The sequence below is a fragment of the Gymnoscopelus microlampas genome (assembly GCF_963454915.1).
Source record: "Gymnoscopelus microlampas genome assembly, chromosome: 7".
Classification (NCBI taxonomy): Eukaryota; Metazoa; Chordata; class Actinopteri; order Myctophiformes; family Myctophidae; genus Gymnoscopelus; species Gymnoscopelus microlampas.
In genome coordinates, this window is record NC_139944.1 from 10,707,151 (window position 1) to 10,725,911 (window position 18,761).

At 38.4% G+C, this 18,761-nt stretch overlaps 1 protein-coding gene and 1 long non-coding RNA gene across 2 annotated transcripts in view; one reads left to right on the forward strand and one right to left on the reverse strand.

Moving 5' to 3' along the window:
• Positions 1 to 18,761, forward strand: part of mtss1 (MTSS I-BAR domain containing 1) — a 656,873-nt gene that overhangs the window by 518,277 nt on the left and 119,835 nt on the right. The gene's annotated exons all lie outside the window — the stretch shown is intronic.
• LOC311049149 lies at positions 13,944 to 17,676 on the reverse strand. The gene is made up of 5 exons (XR_014601164.1): positions 17,577 to 17,676; positions 15,690 to 15,738; positions 15,176 to 15,223; positions 14,732 to 14,870; positions 13,944 to 14,077 (listed from the first exon to the last, which is right to left on the reverse strand). It is a non-coding gene; the product is annotated as an uncharacterized lncRNA (long non-coding RNA).

Here is an 18,761-nt window from a genome sequence, read left to right on the forward strand (position 1 = left end):
GGGAACCACGCCAATCTATTACCATGGAGAAAGGACAAACGATACAGGTAGTAAAGGTGGTATTTTTCAAATTCACAATAAATGTAAAACACATGACAACAACATTACATTTCAGTAGTCAGTGAAAGGAGCAGGTGAAAAGTGAATTTGGATCAATATGGAAACGGAAATGTTACAATCCTGCTATTCCCTCACTATTCAAAACGTTCAGACCTAATTTAACCTGACTGACTCAAAAGAATAGGAGGCTGTCTGTTCCACATGAAAACTGTGTAACAATAGTTGAACTTCCAACTCAGACAGCCAGAAGAGACGGGCCTGTCCTGTAGAAATAAAGGTTAATAACTAATTGATTTCATTTATTCATTTATTTGTATGAGGCAGGGGGCAGCGGGGCTCCTACACTATCTGGACTTCTGGTATTTGCACTGCATGATGATATCAATGTAATGCACCACTTACACCACTTACAAGGTTTGTATAAGTTGTTGCCAGCACAATACAACAATAGGATAAGCATGTTTAAGACATACAACTATATGGTGAGATAACAACTACAGTATGTTCATGTTTTTGCTTGTGTCTCTGAGGTGTAATATAGCTTACGCTAGGTGACTTATAGCCCACAGCATCCTTCCAGATGGCTTTGCAACCATAGTAGTAAAAGTAAAAGTTGTGCTTTACTCAGCTATTCTTTACATAACCCAGTTGAAATCATGTGACTGTGACACTTCATGCTCCATGGTCGGGTTAGCATTAGGGTTTGCTCTTCCTTTTTTTTGCTGACGTTGCACAGTACATGTTTCTAAGAGCATCACGTTGTGCTGTTTGTGCTGACTTTGTCTTTCTTTTGAAAGGTGATTTTAGAGACACAATTAAAACATACAGCATATCATATATTGAATGCAACTGATTAGCTTTGGTCTACATGTGCATAGCTAGAATCGCTCACTTAGTGATACAAGCACCACATTTGGCATGAATAACATGTACAGTACAGTATGGTACAGCAGTGGTTCACAAACGTTTTAGCTCGAGACCCAATAAGAGGAATTTAATCTCCCCTGGACCCAAATTAGTGAAAATAGCCAATCTACAAGCTCACAACACGTTGCTATCCGAAAAGTTGTGAGATTGTACATTGGCTATTTTCACAAGGAAGTATGTCATACATTGATAATAACTACCCTAAAAAAAATGTCATGTTATCTTTAAAAAGTGGACATGCATTAATTAATACGGTCATGTTTTGTGGACCTTGTGGATCAGACAGGCTCTCTACCTCTTGAACTACTGCTACCCCCAAGCTGTACTCGAGAGAAAGTAACCTATGCAGTTAGAAAATGAGCATTGATTAGAGTACGGAGGGATTATGGGTATCATAGTGTCTTTATTATAAAATATTCATTAGCTCATGGGGCCTTAATTCTGTCACATACAAACTTCTCTTCAAACGTTTTTTTTTTAATAGAAAAATGTCTTTTTCAAATAATTGCTATAATTGGAGTAAGATTGGTGTCAGCGCTATTTGGAATGACCCCTCTACCATACTGCAAAGTTTAATACAAATGTGACTCTGCATGTATGTAGGGGCAGAATAATTTTCATACAAACTGCAATATTAATCGGCTCATAGAGGCTTCATTTTTTCACTTAAAAACATTTCAGTACTTTTTTTTAACGATATTGGTCCATAGGTGGTGTGTAGAAAGTTTCGTGCAGATTGCTCAAAAATCCCAGGAGGAGATTTTAACTGGTGGGAGGTCAAAGGCTAGAGTGGCAAAGTTGTTTGTCATGCTGAGACGCATATGTGTGTTGCCATGTCATGGCTGTAGCTCTAATCTCTCAAGAACAGATTCTGCTCTGCGTCGGTAGCCGTGTTGACAACCCGTGCGCTTTGGTTTCAAGTGGGTGTGCCTTCAGATCAGGAAGCAGGCCGCGCTTTACCCAATCAAATGTAGTGGGCGGGATTCACGTGTCCGTCGATCCTTCCCTACTAGAAACGAACCGAAACTAATTTAACAATAGCGTCCTCGGAGCAGACAAAACCACGGAAAGATATTCACATTTTAACTTACTCTTTCATCATAGAAACAAGTGGGCTTATAACCAAAACGATCCATGTCCTCTGGGAGAAGTGGTGTTAGTGTTCCGTGTAGAAATATTGTTAGTGGGAATGAAAACATAGTCGCACCACCCGGAAGTGATGCGCTGAAGGCAGACCAAAATCCCGGTTTCCTTGCGTACGTGTGCTCCGTTTTCTTCCTCCCAGAGCTAACTGACATAGTGTCAAACAGCAGAGGTCGCTGTTTTTCCTTGACAGTTGGCGAGGGGTTCCCAGATTCAACATTTTCAATTGAGTGCCATAGAGCCACCCTTTGACGAATGACTGAGAGTTTAATTTCTTGGACGTTTTCCATGACCCTCTACGATTATGCAGAGTTTAGTAAAAAAGCAACTGCACGGTTAGGCCAGAACTACAAAAAATGGACGGAAGAAGAATAAGAAATGCTAAATGCAATATAGAAAAAACGCAATATGCACAATAACCCATATAGAAACATAATAGACTTAACGTGAGAGAAAGAAGACCATGCAATTATAAATGAGCATTGGAAAAAGCTGAGCAGAGGGATTGTAGATTAAAATTAAGATTCAAAATGCATTTCTTTATTACATTGCTTATAACAAGCAAGTAGAAAGTCCACATTAACTGATAGTCGTAAATAATGAATTGTCTTCACTTTAAATTAGGGCACATAATAACATCTACTAAGGATTTATAGATGATATAGAAAAATCTACAAATAGCTTATAAATATTATATATCAGTTACAAATGATTTAATAATCATTTACAGATGTACACAAAAGGCTTATTCACGAATAGTGTACTACTTACTAATACCTTATGAATGATTTTTAACCATACAGTAGTTATAAATATTTTAGTAATCATTTACGAATGTCAACAAACAAGTTGTTCATAATTAATTAATTGTCTGCAAGCTGCTTATAAATGTTTAAAAATGTTTTATAATGGGTCATTATTGTAAAGTGCTCTCTCTCTCTCTCTCTCTATATATATATATATATATATATATATATATATATATATATATATATATATATATATATATATATATATGTGTGTATATGTGTGACAATGCAATGCAAATCCACCTGTATGAAGGTAACAAAACAACCGCAACTAAAGGGTTTTCCCCTTTTTATGAGTCCTAATGTGCATGTTTAGATTACTTTTATCACTACAGCCTTTACCACAAATTGTACAAGAAAAGGGCTTTTCCCCTGTATGAGTCCTTGTATGTTTGTCAAGATAATCTTTCCGTCCAAATCTTTGCAAACAAACTATACAAGTAAAGGGCTTTTCTCCTGTATGAGTCATCATGTGTCTCTTTAGATGACTGTTGTCACAATATGCTCTGCCACAAACTTCACAAGTAAAGGGCTTTTCCCCTGTATGTACCCTCATGTGTAATTTTAGATGACTTGTGTGACGACAACTTTTGCCACAGATGGCACAAGAATAGGGCCTTTCTCCTGTATGAATCATCATGTGTTTTTTTACACTACTGAACTGACTAAATCCTTTGCCACAAATGTCACAAGTAAAGGGTTTTTCCTCTGAGTGAGTCTTCATGTGTTGTATTAAAACACCCTTTTTACTACAGCTTTTGCCACAAACTGTACAATCAAACGTTTGTCCTTCCACATGTTGTGTCTTTGGTGATCTCAGTGGGTTTAAAGCCGACTGACCTTCCCAGGTCTCCGCCCAATCCTCATCACTGTCTTCAGTGTCAGGTTTAGAAGAGTGTGAAGATGGGAGCTGGTCATTACTAGTTGGTTGTGATGCTCCACAGTCCTCTACATCAGATTGTGTTTTCATGTGTTCAGCTGAGGTGCTGGCTACAGGCTCTGTCTCTGTGTTTTCATCACCATCTTCACTTTTCACTGGCAGTAATGTCAACGCGGACCCATGAACCTCCTCTGGTCTTTGAAGTAGCTCCTCATGTTGCACTTTATTCAGTGGACCCAAGTCTAGGGAAAAAAGATAACATGGGAGAACAACATTAGATGTTTGAACTTTAAAATGTTCCATGCAGTGTTTCCTCTATGTTATCGATGGGGTAGTTGTTGGAACATCCATTGTACATAAAATATGCTCTATTTCCAAACCATAAACCTATCCTCATCATATTGGCTACAACATTCTAATTATTACCACTTGATTTAATCCTCATATCATACCTTTATGGCCACCCTAACATGAATGGTGACCACTTAAGACAGAAAATACTATTGACTATTGTCAATGCTTACACATTAGCACACCTACATCTAACACACCCATATCTCTGCTGTCCGGCAGCAACGAGCTAACTCCAAAATGTTCATTTTTCAGGAAATGACAAAAACAAAACAAAAAGTGGAGTTAGGAGGTTTTGTTCATCATTGATAAGAACAGCTGAATGGACCTCCAAGCTCACAATGAGGTTGGAGGTCAAAAGTGGGTGGAGCCTGGAGTCAGCAAAACCAGCTAACTCCACCCCCCTTTGGTGGACTTAGCTGGTTTAGCAGAAAGTTTGAGGATCCAATGGAGTTAGCTGGTTTTGTCAAAAGCGCTTTTTAATCATTGGTTCATTTGTTTTATCAACAGACAGGCGTAAAGGGTGTTCAATAGCACTGATTTGTGGGAAAAAAATGCAATATATGGAGTAATGGAGTTAGCTGGTTTCTGCCGGACAGCAATGAGACAACTACAATGGAATCTCCTCCCCTGAACACGGGCCAATTGTGTTCGTACAGACGGTCGAGAAAGCCATATACACCGAGGTGGATTCGAAACCCAGACTCTGTGATGTTGGGCAGGCGCTTTACCACTGCTCCAACCGAGTGCAAGATTATTGCTTAGGAAAATATCACATTCTTCATCAACACGAGCACCACGGCAGATGTATTATAAAAAGTATTAAAGGAGGAGTTCACCCAAAAAATTACTTATTTTCTATCAATCGCACACCCCATGAAGCCTTGAATTCATGGATTTATTTTTGTTTTTGTGGCATTCCTAAGCCAATATTTTGATGACCGTGTGTGTATCCGGTAGGAGACACAAATAATCTACTTTGTGTCTCCTACCGGATACATTAGCCGGTAGGAGACGGGAATCACATTATTGGCTTAGGAATGCCAAAAAAACAAAAATAAATCCATGGATTGAAGGCTTCATGGGGTGTGCAATTGATAGAAAATAAGTCATTTTTGGGGTGAACTCCTCCTTTAAGCTATGAATATGTCTGTTAACACAGACCTCAATGTGCAGTAGTCAGTGGAAACAACAAGTAAACAAATAATAAAAAATAAAGCAAAACAGTACATACCTATCTTATACAACTTTACTACAGGTTGCAGTCTTGCATCAAGCAATCCACGTCCCTGGTCCATCTCTCGCTGTTCCTCTGACAACGTTGAATATCTTTTGGAGGCCATCTCTCTTGATACTGTAGACCTTTCCATGTGGTGGTCTGTGGAAAACACCAGAAGAGAGAAGGGGGGGGGGAACTTAGCATTCACTACCTTACATACCATGTGTAATCAATCAAACTATCGCAGCGTACCACGATCCAGTGACAAATCTTTAATATAGAGACGTATAAAGCTATAGCCTGCAAAATTAATGATACAGGAAGTTGAGCATTCAAATATACCACAAGAGTGGTTCAGGTTATAGAAAAGACCTTGCCTCAATTGTAACGTTTGTGCAGGATTATTCATGCATATGAGGGGAGATGGCATGTGTCTCCCAGTCAGGAGAAATGATTTACAACAGTCATGATGCACACGTCAAAGGAAAGTCTGCACAGCCAATGCGCATAATTTACCTAAAACAAAAACACACACGCAAAGCAACGCAAAATAGCTGTGGAACCAAACATGCTGTTCTCGCAGCTCCTGCCCCCAAGTTTTTGCAAGGCCCTGGGCGCCTGTAACCTTACACAGCAGCTGGCCTCACAAGATGACACAACCATCGGTTTGAGAGACAGCAAACTACAGCTTCATGTTACTGTCCTCCCTTGCTATCCACAGAATGATAAGAGTAAACTAAAGCATAGCAAAGCTGACCTTCGAAACAGTGTGAAGAGAGGAGCTGGTCATCACTAGTTGGTTGTGATGTTCCACAGTCCTCTACACCAGCTTGTGTTTTCATGTGTTCAGTTGAGGTGCTGGCTACAGGCTCTGTCTCTCTGCTTCCATCACCATCATCATCTTCACTTTCCACTGCTAATGTCAACGTTGACCCATCAGCCCCTTCTAGTCTTTGAAGAAGCTCCTCCTGTTCTTCTTTATTGTGTGGAGGTTCTGGTTCCTCCTGGACCAGACAGGGGCTCCTCTGTTGTTGTTCAGGGGAAACCTCCTCTTTACACACAGGGAGGTCTAGGACTTCTAGTCAAAATATAAAATGAGAGAAAAGTATTGAATGTTTAAACTTTACATTTCATGTTTGTTTATTTGTTTGTTGCCGTGGCGCTCATGAGGCAGAGCTCATATGTGTGTACTTCGCTTGTGCACTGGGATCACATGACACACATAAAACAACCTCTGGGAGACTCAATAAAGAAAATAATAATATAAAGAGTATTGTTTGCACATATGCAGACTTATATGTTATCTGTATAACAGAATCAATGAGCTGTGCTTTCCTCTGGGTGTCTATGGGACAAAATGCTTTTTTTCGATGAATATGATGCTACACAGCCCAACCATGAGGGAATCCACTGTCCCCAGTAACCCACTCACCCAAGTCAAAGTCCTGGAAGTGCTGGGGTAATCGTCTCGGTCTCTTCCCCCGTCCTGCTGGGAGCTCTGGAGAAATGGTTCTGGCTGGTTCTGGAGAACTCATCTTCACCTGCAGGCTGGACTCCATAGACTGGTCTGGAGTGAAGGAACAGAATAAGGACTAATAGAAGTAATAGAAGGTGTAGAATAGGAAGTAATAGAAGGTGTAAAGTCCTTGCCAAAGACTGTACAGGGACCCAACATACAGTACACCTCCAAGCTTTAAGCGATCTACGTACAGTATTTAGAGCTTGGGCCTATAGTATTCTTTTAAACTGGTTTCAGGGTTGCAAAGAGTAATGCCGCCGATAAACTATAAGATTGAAAGGATTTAGAAAAGACTTAAAAGATTTAAGTCTAACACCCACTCACGTCTTTTGATATTATTTGCCATCATGTTCCTGCTGGAAATGAGAAAAAACAGTAGGAGCAGAAAATGGAGCAGATATAGAAGCAGCGTTTTTGTACAACAGAGAATGTTGCACTGCTCTATGACGTATTGTTTAACATAAAAGCATTAGAGCGTAATTCTTGCAAAATGTATCACCGTATTCTTATCAAAAATAGGAGAAAAAAAAGTTCTTCCACACTGGGGGAAGGAAATGTGTGTTCACACAATCTCATCTCAATGCATTGTATTCAGGGTGACCAGACGTCCCGGTATGGCCCAGGATCGGTGAGAAATTAAAGCTTTTCTGGTGGGTTCCGTTGATTGCATATAACGACAGATACTCAAACATGTACTTAAAGGACAACTTCACCCATTTTCAACCTACATTTTTTTATTCAAGAACAATGTTCTTGAACAATTTCTATGCTCTTGTAATAATAATGAAATAAAAATGTAATAAAATATAAAGGTTGAAATTTGAAATGACCAAACCTGCCTACCGATGATGTAGGTAGGCAGGTTTCTGAACTGTGTGAAGATAGGTTGAAAATGGGTGAGGTTGTCCTTTCAGTACAGTATTCAAGTGCACTTGGTTACTGTCCATCCCTGGCTGTCAGCTGATGCTGAACAGGGCAACAGCATCTACTGTACAAGTTCACTGTTTCCCCTAGTCCAGGGGTAATAAAAATGTTCAGGCCAAGGACTTCTTAGCCGAGAGAGAGATTAAGCAGGGACCCCCACTACATTGTATGAAATTGTGATGTAGGTCAAATGTTTTCATAGATGTCATACATAGATAAATAGACTTGTTTGACAATCATACATAGATTCATAGACTTGTTTGACAGTACTATCATCAGTGTTGTGTAAATTAAGGAGTCCTGGGCGCCCTGTTGAAGACCCCTGCCCTCGGTAGGATGAAGTTGTAGCAGCGCCACTGAGGACATGGATTATGAGGGAGGGGGATGGAGGATGACAATAACAAATGATTGGATAGAGTAGTTGGATAGAGAGTAGTTTGCATACACAGTGGACTCTTGATTCATGCAGGAATTAACTATCTTTCTTACCTTTTCAAGTAGTCAAATATTTATCTCCAGTATGATCAATCCCTGGGCCCTGAGGGTTGCTAATCAAGGAGGGTTTCACTGTGCTTCTGCAAAAAAGAAAAAAATGTAATGGTGACCTCCCGTTCGCTTGTTAAACGCTGTTGAAAATAGCATGTCTCGCAAAAAATACATAGTAAAACACAGGACCCGAGATACAGGTTATTTCCCCAAATCCCAAATAAATTAACCAGGAAGTGAATGGAGCAGTAAATCTTCGGATCACGTTATCTCCTGGTTCTTTGTGAAAAAAACGAAGAAAAGAAAAAAAGTCATCACAAGTCGTCCTTGGCAGTGATCCGAAAATGATGACGATGTCTCGTCATAAGTCATCCTTGGCAGTGAATGAGTTAATACAAATTTACATTTGTAACTAAGATTACACTTCATTTTTTGATTTGATTTTTTGACAGATATGTGATCATTTCATTTTTCTGATCAAACATAGGACTGAGAAATTGTGTAAGATTGCACAATTCATTTTGGTAAACAATGTTTTCATTCTAAAATTTGGAAGGTCATTTCACTGTGGGAGGGGGGCTCCTTCTTATTATCTCATTATCATCTCTAATGTATATGAATGACATTTTCATGGTGAACATTTGTGATATTACCCTTTAAGTAAATAAATCTGAGTACTTCCACCACAGCGAGAAGGTAATCCAGTGAGAGAATGTATAAGAACTAGAAAAAGTGCTCCTCGGAGGTCAGGTAGGTAGTATGGGCCAGTATGGGCCAGCAATGTTGACGGATCGGATGACTCCGTCTTGACCACATGACTATAGAGATCATGTGTACCGATGTGTGTGAAATTTGGATAAAATCTGAAGGAGTAGTATCCAAAAATGTGTTTTACATTAGTCTTCCTCCTGGTGGCGCTATAAAAGGCAGGTGTGAAAAATGTAGGACAAAGGTTCTTCCTCTAGGGAGTGCACATACAAAGTTTTACACAGATCAGTGCAGTTATAGGTAAAAACATGAATCAGCCTGTTATAGCGCCACCATGAGGCTGATTTGAACATTCGAGTGGCATTTCTTCCTCTGCCTTGTGAGAATGTGTGTGTGAAAGTTCACGGAAATTGCATGATGTGTTCATGATTTGAGGTCTCGTGATGCCTTTCGGCCTGGCGGAGACGATAACTATTCGTTCAGATCCTAAGCATTTCTCCTCGCCTACAGTACAGACCGTTGTAGAATTCTGTACTAAATGTAGTTACTGAATAACAACTCAAAACTTACACTGGGAACCCTGGTAGGCCTGTCACTACATAATAGACTAATCGGAATGATTTCAGAAAATGGCAATTATTTTACATAATCGTTTTCAAATAATACATTTTCAAATATGTTTTTAGAAAATAAAATAAAATAGCTGACCTATAAAGATTTATTTTTTTAAGGCTAAAGGTATTAAATATGTCAGTAATTTCTTTGTATACTGAAGTTATTTGTTAAACTTTTGTTTATGAAGCCAAAAGTAATAATACTAATAATATTATTATCTGCCTTTTACACATAATGTGTGTAAAAGGCAAACAGAATTATGTATTTACATGTTCCACGTTCAATGCCAAAAGGCAAAAACCCAATTAAATCGTTATTGCATCTATGTGTGTGACAATTAAAAAAGCCATGATAGTCGTGACAGCCCTAGTGCCTGGCTGGCACCATGTCGTTTCAAATGGGGGGTCCTTATCAATGTGGGGTCCTTAACGTGTTGAACGTAATGTAAACGTGTTTAAAAGAAGCATGAACAAACCTGCAGTGCGTAGTTTTGCGTCCATCACTTTGTGATGTGTTGCTACTGCAGAGTTTCTAGTTTAGATAGAGACGTTTTCTTCCCACCGTGATTGTTGTCAGAGCCGTGAAAAAACTACACGCAAAGACTACACTTCCGGGTCATAGCCATTTGCGCATACGCAATGAACTGCTGATCCAGGCTCCGTTGTCTGAAAGCCTTTCGCCCTCTGGTGGAGGGGATGTGTAACTGTCATTGTCACTCAATGAAAGAAAGAAAGAAAGAGAGAGAAAGACAGACGACTCAATCTCAGGGGTTATTGATGGTCACAGGTATAATAACTACGCCACCTAGGGGATTGCACCCAAGGAAATAATCTAATATCTTGAATTAAGCACTATGTAATTCCTCAGACAGTTTGTGTACATTTTAAAAAGCAAACTTGAAGTTGGTACCACAAATACATTGTTTTTTTATACACTAATATCATACTAGATGCATTGAACAATAAACACATAGACAATTCAATACAATTTAATTTGTTTATGGTGCATCGTCACCCCAAGGGGTATCTGTACACCTCACAACAGAAAAAAAACACAGTATCAAGAAATACATGAAAAGAAATAAGAAACCCAGTCAAAACAGTCAAAACATTTGGCTCACCGTGGTGCCCTTACGCACAGTGTGTGGTGTGCGTGTGCCTAGTAGCGGTACTGCCCATGCCCTAGGGGGTACCCAGCACAAACCTCCATGTGCCAGTCAATTAGTCCCTGCAGGGGGAGGGAGGCAGAGATAATGATGGATGCTCTGACACACCAGGAAGACAAGCTTCCTCATCCTACATTCCCTTAATGGTTTGATAAACAATTCTTGTGTTAGATGAAACAATATGTCTCCTCCACTTCACTTCACGTTCCAACTTCCCACACGTCGACATCAGTTCCATTGGTGTAAACTAAGTATAGTGCTTACTGTTACTAGTTACTTGGCAGATTTAGATTATTATTATAAAACATACATTCACCACATAATATCAAAAACATGTAGAGGAAAAACATGTCAACACATTTATTTTCCTTTTTATTCACAAACAGCAAAAATATTTTCTCAATTTGTCATCTGAACATGTATAGGGCTTCAGTGGTTAAGAAACCGTTTGTGATGACATTTGATCAGATGGTTTGATTAACACCATCAAACATTCATTGCCAGAGCTTGGCAGATGGTGCTGGGTTAACCTATTTGGACCTGAGGCTGATTCTAAAAATACCTTCTAAATCCTAACAGTTTCCTGAAAAACTTTATAGCTAAAAATCAAAAATTACATGATGTTTACCCAGATTGAATGGGTTAAGTTAGGCTGAAAATGAAGCCCCTGTGAGTCTACAAGGCTGGTTTCTATAAAGGTGCAATACAGTGCATTAAGCAATGCATAAAGAAGGAATGGGATTAAAGAGCTGTTGCTGTGCATGTTTTCATGCGGTGAAGCATCTGTCAGGCAGCTATCACCTTTAGTTGGACTGCAGGCACCTTTTTTCCCTCTTGGTCGTGTCTTGAGTCAGTTCCATGTACCTGACACAGTGCCCTGGCTGCCAGCCTCATCCTTCTCTCTTTGACCTTGTCTGTGACCTGCAGGCAGTGTTAATTGTGTTAACTTAAAACTATGACTAACCTATATTTTGTCACTGACGAAAACGAAATAAAAACTAAGCAATGATGACTAAAATGACTAAATGTATTGACAATTTCGTCAACAACTAAAAACTAGACTAAACTGTTAGGGAACTAAGTCATTTTATGTTTGGTTGCGAGAGGGTGTCGCGCTCTGACTAATTTAGATTATTATTACAAAACATACATTAACCACCAAAATCCTATTGTATATTTCATTTATTATTTAAAAAATAGCCGATCTACAAGCTCAAAACCTGTTGCGTCGTTGTGAGCTTGTATATCTGCTATTTAAAAAGAAACATTTTGAAAAAAAGAAAGAAAAAGAATAACACTCTGTGTTATTTAAATGAGCCACCCACAGATGGTGGTGTTTTGTAAAATATAATGTTCAGCAGTCAAGGTGATTAAATATCTTGTAGGACAGCCACACACACACACACACACACACACACACACACACACACACACACACACACACACACACACACACACACACACACACACACACACACACACACACACACACACACACAGTGAGTGAGAAAACAATTAAGCAAATCATGCTATAGGATACCAGGTAAACAATGAACCTATAGAATCTGTATGAATAACATGCTATCTGAAAACAAACCTAACAAAAACATGAAACCTGTTGCGTCGATGGGAGTAACAGTAAGCACCATCAAAAAGTATGTATAATACAAATAAAACACTTTCTGTCACTCAATAGAATAACCTTAACCATTGCTGTCTAGCTGCCGATACAAAAACATACCACTTTAATCCCCAGGGGTCTGTACTTTTTTCCCTCTATGTCAAAGGAGCCACAACCCGCCATATTCCCAGCTGACACGCGACGTCAGTACAACGTTGTCCCAACGTTGTACTCCAACGTTGGATGACCGTTGGATTTTGGTTGTAAATGAAAGTTTGTCTGACGTCATAACCCAACGTTGGTTAGACGTCATAACCCAACGTTGTTTAGACGTCATAACCTGACGTTGGTTTGACATCCTAAACTAACATTGATGTAACGTCAATCTCTGATGTTATGTAGACGTTGATTAAAGGTTGGACTCCCAACGTTGGATACCAGTTGTATTTTTGTTGTAAATGAAAGTTTGTCTGACGTCATAACCTGACGTTGGTTTAACGTCAATCTCTGATGTTATGTAGACGTTGATTAAAGGTTAGACTCCCAACGTTGGATACAAGTTGTATTTTAGTTGTAAATGAAAGTTTGTCTGACGTCATAGCCTAACGTTGGTTAGACGTCTTAACCCGACGTTGGTTTGACATCTTAAACTAACGTTGATTTAACGTCAATCTCTGATGTTATGTAGACGTTGATTAAAGGTTAGACTCCCAACGTTGGATACAAGTTGTATTTTAGTTGTAAATGAAAGTTTGTCTGACGTCATAACCTAACGTTTGTCTGACGTCATAAACTGACGTTGGTTTGACATCTTAAACTAACGTTGATTTAACGTCAATCTCTGATGTTATGTAGACGTTGATTAAAGGTTAGACTCCCAACGTTGGATACAAGTTGTATTTTAGCTGAAAATTTATATCGGGTTGACGTCATAGTACAACATTGGCTCAACGTTAGAGTACAATCAAAATATGACATATTTCTAACGTTGTAATCACGTTGTATTTTAGTTGAGAATAAAATGTCAATCCAACATTAGCAGGACGTCAACCTCCAGAGTTACCTTGTCACGTAGATATCTTGTCACAACAAGATATCAACGTTAAAATAACGTCCTGTGCCCACTGAGTGGGCGGTGGGAACAGGACATCTTCCAGACGTCATTTTGACGTCGATATCTCATCATCACGACGTCAGACAACCAACAACAAATTACATCTTGTTTCAGTGTCAAGTTTTACCAAGGTGAAAATACAATATCAGACAATATTATTTGACAAAGTTTAATAAAACAACATTATTAAATATTTTTTAAACTTGTAATTGGCACATTTGAATAGGTAGTATAAACAAACAGAAATTACAAGTCATATTGTTGTCCAAACAGTTACAGGTTTGGTGAATAGGTTCAGAGCCCAAAGTGCCTTTGTAGGAAAATGTTTCCATTTGTGAAACTTTAAAATAACTAAACAGTACAAATCAATAAAAACAATGAAGTGCATTCTTTGAGGCATGTCTATAACATATGCACCAAGGGCAAAAACGTTAAAAAGAGAGAGAAATAACACTGAGCTCCCGTAAATCACTTGGAGAGTCTTCTCTGCATCATTCTGTTTAATTTGTTGAGGGTTGCATTCTTCTTTAGTTCCCCTAAAGATAAATGACAGAAATAAGCTATTTTAATAACTCTAACTTGATTTTTACATTATGAAACATCTTTAATGACTGACAGATATCTGTTCAAAAGTTTGGAATCAGTGAGAAATTATGATTTTTAAATTAACTGAGTTTGCAGATATGAGTACTGTCTCTGATGGAAGGGCCATCACAATTGCTTGATCTAAATCCTATGTTGGGAACAGCTATACCGTAAGGTTCATGAGAAGTTTTATACAAACCAGTCTCAAAGTACGGCAAATTCTACTGAAAATATGGGGTGAAATTTGACCTGGATATCTAGAGAATATGACATCTAGAATGCCTAAGGTCTTTAAAGATATTGCTGCACTTGGTGGATTATTTAATGAACAGAAATGTTGAAGAATATAAGTTATTATTATTATTATTACCCTTATTATTATTATTATTATTACCCTTATTATTACCCTTATTATTATTATTATTATCATCAGTGTCTTGGCTGTACTTACTTAATTTTCACAGTGATTCCAAACTCTTGAATTTAGGCATAACTGCCAACATATATAAAAATAATCAACATTTTGTAGCACTCCTTTTTGAATTTGAAAGATAACGGAAAGGTCAAGGAAAAGTTACATCGGGCAATTAAAATGTTTAACTTACCATATGCAACGTCAAAAAGACACAGGCCCCGGGGACTTATTCTTGCCATGATGTCAACAAAGGTTGTACTGGAGTGTCAATTCATGTGACATGAGGAACGGCATCATTCTTCTGGGTGCATTATCCAATGAATTACCTCCTGAGTATGGTAAAAGTCACAGGAAGGAAAATGCCATATTAAGTGGACAGCTAAGATATTATTCTATCGTTACACCTCTTAAGGTCTTTAAACACCAGGGACATGACGAATAAATTATACAAATACTTCTTTAGAATATATTGATGCTATCGCATCAAAACTATTCATATACTGTAGATGATGCCTCATTTTTATAGCCGTTAACCTGATGCCTTTAATAGCGGTGAAAAATCAAACTTGTTTTAAATCAAAATTATGTTGCTTTATTGTCAAATAATAGTGAAGTTCAGTGTGGAGGTACTTACCCGATGTATTCTACTTGAGAGGACCTTCCACCTCTTGATGTACCACATCTAGCATGAAAATAAGAAATACACAACACATTATGAATGAAAAATATACTTGACGCAAGATAGAGACTTCTCACAATGGCCTCATGCCGTGGCACAACTACTTCAGAGAAAACCCAAGAAGAAATTGTATTGTGAACCCAGTATGGTGAATTATATCGAATCGTTGGTTGAGTGAAACTTCACATCCCTACCCTTTCAATATTAACGCTATAAGACTGCTTTTACATTACACTGCTGACTGTAGACTAATGTTTACTAGTTTATCTGTGCCTGTTATGTTTAACTGTGTCAAAAAACTATCATCAGGATGCCCACAGCCCTGTGGGAATTTATAACTCAATTCAAAATGTTCCAGGAAAGTCACTACCGTGGGAAACCTGAATCATCTAATTCAATATATATTTTTAAATTACAACCAATTTAAAGCATATTACCCCTCAAATTAACGCCCTGATATTATACTTACTTCGGACTTGGTGGAGGCTCACCAAGTCTTGATCACAGGTGTTTGGAAGCTGAAGTAGCACACGCACACGCACACGCACACACACACACACACACACACACACACACACACACACACACACACACACACACACACACACACAAAAAACAGATTAGATAGGCTACCTCTGCCTTCCGAAACATCTGTGGACATTTAAATTCAATATGGGCTGGAACAGCGTCGAAAACGACAGCTACAGTACAGCTACTTCATTATCAGCTACTGTATATCAAGTATCGGTTATGGCAAAATACTAACTGTTCTTCACTCTGTTTGGGCCATTCAACTGTACAGGACTTACTTCAATATTTCAACTTAAGATGGCTTACCAATAGATCTTCAATATAGTGTTTACATTCCTCAGAAATGAAAAAAACTTTGAGAAAACGTTGTATTATAGTTGCTTAACAGCACAAATTAAAACCAACAAAATATCAACGTCTAATGGCGTTAGAATTTAACGTTGTGTAGACGTTAACGTCATAACGTTAAGAAGACATTGGGCTTTCGTCTCAATACCCGACAACAGAATGTCGGTATTCTTTGTCAATTTGACGTTAGCATGATACGTTGAACAGATGTTGGGCATTGGTTACTTACCAACACAACTTAAAACCAACAAAAATCAACATTTAATGATGTTAGAACTTAACATTGTGTGGACGTTAGCATAACGACGTTAAGCAGATGTTGGGTTTTGGTTACAATACCCGACAACAGCAGGTCAGTATTCTACGTCAATAAGACGTTAGCATGATATGTTGAACAGATGTTGGGTATTGGTTACTTACCAACACAACTTAAATCCAACAAAAAAACAACGTTTAATGTTGTTAGAATTTGACATTGTGTGAACGTCAGCATAATGACGCTAAGCAGACGTTGGGTTTTGGTTACAATACCTGACAACAGCATGTCAGTATTCTATGTTAATATGACGTTAGCATGATATGTTGAACAGACGTTGGGTATTGGTTACTTACCAACACAACTTAAAAACAACAAAAAAATAACGCTTAATGATGTTAGAATTTAACATTGTGTGGTTGTTAGCATAATGACGTTAAGCAGACGTTGGTTTTTGGTTACAATACCTGACAACAGCATGTCAGTATTCTATGTTAATATGACGTCAGCATGATACATTGAACAGACGTTGGGGATTGGTTACTTACCAATCAATCTTCAACATAGTGTTTACATTCCTCTATTATGTTTATTTTTTTTTAGGTGGGCTTTACTGTTAGGCTTGGCCAATATTAGACTGAAAATAATGTCTTACAAGCTAATATGATCAAAACTATGATACCTACACAAGGCTATTCAAATGCAACCAACCCTTATGCCTGATTTTTAGTTACACTGCACTGTCTCACACAAAAATCAGGCTGTGAGGCATGTGAGCTTTACCCTTCAATAACACACATTCCCAACTGAAAACATGAATCATGCATGAACAACAGAACTTCACCTAAAATAAGACATTAGCTTTAAAAGCTGCAATTCAAATGTTTAACTCAGCAGCACCAAGCCAGTGAAGCCACCAACACAAAGCAATGGGGATCAGTCCATCTAGTTAATGCAGTATAGCCTCTTTCTAGTTCCCACTGTTTTGCCACAAAAGGCAGGTACTGTAATCATTTTGGGCAAAGGATTTACTCAAACAATGCTGCCAGTTTCAAAAACATGCAAAGAAAAGGAAAAGAAAAAGAAAACAACAAAGCATGACTGATTTGCAATATGAAGAAATCACCTCACTCGGTCATAAACAGAATGTAGAACTTTATTTTAAAAACAAACAGTCAAATATTTCATTTCAAGTTAGAAGGAAATTAATTATGAACTCACCTGTGCAAAAGATTGTGATTCTAGAAGTCCTGGGATGGTCAAAAAAACATCTCCATGCACAAACAAGTATCTCTTCCTGTCTTCTCTCCCTCCAAATTCAAACTGCAGGCTCCTGCAGCAGTTACTGTTGCCCCGCCCAGTCTGGTGTTATACAACTGTGGTCCCACCCACAAGTCCAATGATTCGTCCAATGAAAGAGCAGAACGTTGCTATACTGCTCAGTGATTTGAGGAGACATTTGACAATCCAGTTTGAAATGTATTATTATGACAACATCCATACAACGTTGCAGTCTAACATCATTAGACATAGATATTTGGTTGGTTTTAGGTTGTGTTGGTAACTAATCAATAACCAACGTCTGTTCAACGTATTATCCCAACGTCAGGTTGACGTCAAATACTGACATGCTGTTGTCGGATATTTGACCAAACCTCAATGTCTGCCCAATGTTATTATGTTAAATGTCAGTTTACATTGTATGTGTCATATGGCATTATGCTGTAGGCCTAATGCAAAAAGTGAAATATTTCCCTCAATAATTTATTTGATTAGCAATTAATATAATGCAAAAATAAAGAACTGCAACAGCTATGAAACATGAACAATGGTGAAAATCAGTACATTTACTCAAGTACTGTACTTAGCATTGTATTTTTTAAATTCACTTGTGTGTTTCTATCTTTTGATACTTTATTATTTTACTCCACTACATATCAGGGCAAACAATTATTTTACTTTTTGTGATTGATTGATTACTTTATTAGTCAGAAATGTAAACAGCATGAGGTACAGTCATGCATTTAGGCTGAAAGGGTAACAAAAAAAGTGTCTGTCTGTCTGTCTGTCTGTCTGTCTGTCTGTCTGTCTGTCTGTCTGTCTGTCCATCTGTCCGCCCTTCCGTCGACCCAGTAGTACATACATAGTGGTGTGGATGATAAATGGTGTCACAGTCACACACTCTTGCTCCATATGTCACAACTAAGGAAGACCCTGGTTTTGAGGTAGGCCGGTGTCTATGCATTGTAATGTATTGATGCATTTCTTTTCATATGGGTTTATTATTTAGGGCAGCATAGGTTACTGGTTAGATAATCAGAAGGTCCCCGGTTTGCCTCAAAGGCCCTGGACGGGGCGAAGTGTCCTGAGCAAGACACTGTAGGGGTGGACCCCTACAGTCCACCC